The 3,831-nt window shown below is 60.0% G+C and overlaps 1 long non-coding RNA gene across 1 annotated transcript in view; it reads left to right on the forward strand.

The window, feature by feature from the left end:
* Positions 1-2,199: 2,199 nt before the first annotated feature.
* The window catches only part of LOC105308831, a 20,968-nt gene continuing 19,336 nt past the window's right edge, over positions 2,200-3,831 (forward strand). Inside the window, exon 1 of the long non-coding RNA XR_897344.2 lies at positions 2,200-2,329. This is a non-coding gene — a long non-coding RNA (uncharacterized LOC105308831). The remainder of the gene's footprint in view (positions 2,330-3,831) is intronic.

Genomic DNA, 3,831 nt, shown 5'->3' on the forward strand with positions numbered 1-3,831 from the left:
GCCCTCTGGTCCGCTGCCCGCCTCTGCCTGTGCCCTGATTCTGTGCCCCAGGTCCCGCCTCCTGTCCAGACGGTAAGGGTGCCGGGGCGAGGGTCTGTGGGGGACAACTGTGTTCTTAGTGAGCCCAGCAGTGGTGGCTATTCAAGGAGAGGGGACAGTGTCCCATGTGAGGATGGACATGCTGCCCCGGACACAGCCCTCGCCTGCTCTGGGCTCCCAGAGCCCCTCAGGCCGGCCCCCCGTCCGTGCCCACTCTGCCCTCCACTGCCCCCTCTCAGGGCATTGCCTGTCACAGCTGTCCTTGGCCACAATGCCTCTCCTGGGGGCAGTGGCTGCCTGGAGCCGAGGGCACATGTGGGGAGGTGGGTGTGAGCGTGAGTGTGTGCACTGAACCAGTGTGTGTGCGCGCCTGTCAGTATGAGCATCGCTGCATGCGTGTGCCTGAGTGTGACTCCCACGCGGCCATGGACAGCGGGCTCCTGCTCCCGGGGTGCGCTGCCCACAAGCTGAACGCGGCCCCTCCCCCAGTGAGCATCGCCGGGCTCCCGGTGTCCCCGCCGGCCTGCCACACCTCCTGCCCGCGCCTGCCAGCCCTTCGTGGGGCCAGGTCCTGGGACAGGGCAGCACTGGTCACCTTCAGCCCCTCCTGGTCCTTCGCCAACGCTGCCCCAAGCATCTCCAGTCCACCCCACCCCCTTCTACAGGGCTCCAGTGGACGCGGGGGTTCGGGAGGGGACTCTCGCTGGCTTGCCTACCCCGGCAGGTGAAGGGGCTGCTGTCCTGGTTGGTGTGACAGCAACAGGTAGTTCCCAGCACCAGGTAGAGCCCCAATCGCCAGATTTCACCAGGGTGACCTGGGAAGCCATCCCGGGGGGAGGGAGCCCTCACAGGCATGTGGACTTGGGCGTTGGGAGGCGTGGCGGGCTGGCCGCTGAGCTGCATGGAGGGTCAGCTCCGCAGAGGGACGAGGGACACCAAGGCGGTCAGCCGGCAGCGGGAGGTGCAGGCGACGACCAGAGGCCCCTTTGGCCTGAGAGGAGCCCCACCTCTGGAGGGGTGTGGTGGGAGGACGGCTCCAGCTGATCTCGCTCTGTGAAGGTCAGGGCCCCGGCCGGGACAGCCCGAGACCCTGAAACATGTCCCGGACGCCGGACGGACGCGGAGGACGTGGCTCTGCAGGCCCTGCACCCCTCAGAGCTCGAGGGGCCGCTCTTCCCCGTCCGAGCCAGCGCCTCCTCTGTGCTGGTACGAGCTTCAGGGAACCCCACAACGGGGACCCTCACGGGGGCCACCCCACTCTACCCCAGCGACCAGCGACAAAGGCCGGTGTGACCTGGATGGGGTGTGCTGGGCCTGGTGGGGGGAAGGAGCGTGAGGGCTACAAGCAGGTGCCTGCGGGAGCCGGGCCCGGCGGGGTCGGGGGGCCTGACTCAGGCCCCGAGCAGGAGACCGGAAGCAGGAATTGTCGACCTGGAGGCACTTTCTTGGCACACAGGACCTAATCCCCTGGCCAGCTCAGCTCTGGGGAGCGCGGTGGCCCCGTGGAGCACTGCGGACACGCCCACGCTGCCCTGGCAGGGGCGAGGGGGGCTGGAGAGGCCGAGGGTGGGCTCCGGGATGAAGTTGTGCCCCTCCCTCTGTTCTCCCATGGATAACGGCGCGCACACGCTGTGACATGTCAGAGCCCCAGCCCTCCCCCAAAGAGACCTACAGCACACTGGGGACAGGGACTGTCGAGACTTCGTGAGGACAACTGGACACAGGAGTGAGCTTGGAGGAGGGTCGGACCCCAGCTTGGCCATCACCTGGATGTCAGCGTGTGAGGACCAGCCGAGTCCCCGGACTTGTCACCTGCAGACTGTAGGCTAAGGGTGGGTGCCATTTAAGGTGCTCTGTGTGGAAAGCTGACCCGCTCCGGGGGTGCCCCTGACGAGCCCCGGGCACCATCTCCTCGCAAGGCCGGGAGCCTCTCGCATCTGCCCTGCACAGGGAGCCGTTGTCAGGACCCCACTGGACAGCACCCTGGGGACCTCACGGCTTGTAGGCTCCATCCGCCTGATACTTCAGAGTGTGCTCCCACGTCCCAGGAAGAAGCTCACGTTCCAAAGAGGACACACAGGTGACCGACAGGTACACGAACAGGTGCTCAACCTCACTGACCATCAGAGAAACATGATCAAAGCCGCAGTGAGATACCACCTCACACCTGTCAGAATGGCCGGCATCGGAAGATAAAAACTAGAGCTGCCTTATGACCCAGCAAATCCACCTCTGGGTGTTTATCCAAAGAGATCCAAAACACTGATTCGAAAAGACACATGCACCCTGTGTTCATTATTTACGACAGCCGAGACACGGGAGCGACCGAAGTGTCCACTGACGGATGAGCGGGTAAAGGAGTGGGACATACACACGATGGACTATTATTCAACCGCAGAAAGGATGCGATCTTGTCACCTGCGACGTGGACAAATGTCGGGTCACTGCGTCGTCCGCCTTGGACTGATACGATGTCCTATGTCAATCACACCTTAAAAATAATAACAGGAAGAGCTGGCTACTCCCTGGTCGTCATGTGGCACGTGCAGCATGTGGCACACCCATGGCGCACACACCTCCGTGTGGTGCACACACCTCACCTCCCACGGTGCACACACCTCCCCACAGCGCACACACTGCCCATTGTGCACACACCTCCCATGGTGCACACACCTCCCCACAGTGCACGTATATGCACATGCATGTCTGTGTGCACGCATGTACACAAAATAGGGTGTGTGCACATGCATGCATACAGCCATCTCTGCACGCATGTGTACATAAATGCACATGTCTCTCTCTGTGAGCGTACACATGCGCATGCATGCATGCATATCCATGCACATCTTTCTGTGTTATCTAACATACATGCATGTGCACACAAGTGCATGTATAAGTGCATGTGCACAAGTATGTGCAAATATATGTGCGTCTAGGTCACTCTCTGTGCATGTGTGTCCGCACACATACGCACACATATACATGCACACACATGCATGTAAGTTTTTGTGTGTGCGTGTGTTTGCATGGATGAATACCTGTGCACACAATTCTGCGTGTAAGTTTATGTGCGTACGTGTACGTATGTGGCCAAGTGCTCTTGTTGGGGTGAGGAAATATGGTGACCACTCTCCCAGGCAACGTGGACGTGCATGGGAGGAGAACATTCTAGAATGCCCCGGCTGGATGAGATTAGCTATGAGGCCCACACGTGTCAGCCAGACCGAGCCAGGGGCTCACAGGAAGTGAACCCCCGGTTAAGAAGCCTGTGGGGGAGGGAGGCGCCAGCTTCCTCTGAGTCACACATGGCGTCTGTTTCCAATTACGTGTCCTGCCGCCAGAGACGGGCATGTGGGAGCGACGGCCCACATCCCGGCGAGGCCTCGGCCCCGTGCGGCCTGGGCCGCCGGGAGCTGCAGGCAAGAGCCCACCGCCAGGGCTGTGAGCAATCCCGACCCCCATCCGGGGCCACTCGGCCGAATCCCTGTTTGTTTGTTATTTTAATTCTTTTAGTATTCGTGTAGCGAAATTTTTTCCCCCGTGTCCATCTATATTTACTTGTTTGTGAATTTTCATGTACGTGCTATGCTTTTTCTTCCTGATTTATTGTGTTTTTTCACACTTGAATTAATGTTTTTATTACATTTTTCAGGCTTTCCTTTCGGGTTTCATCTCCATCGACATTTTAAATCATTGTTATAAAATGCATCGACCTAGTGTTTCCTCTGGCTCCTTGGGCTTTGTGGACGGGCTGGCAGCTCACGCCTGGGTCCCTACCGAGAGCCTCTCCAG

This window comes from Pteropus vampyrus, unplaced genomic scaffold (assembly GCF_000151845.1).
Source record: "Pteropus vampyrus isolate Shadow unplaced genomic scaffold, Pvam_2.0 Scaffold632, whole genome shotgun sequence".
Taxonomy (NCBI): domain Eukaryota; kingdom Metazoa; phylum Chordata; class Mammalia; order Chiroptera; family Pteropodidae; genus Pteropus; species Pteropus vampyrus.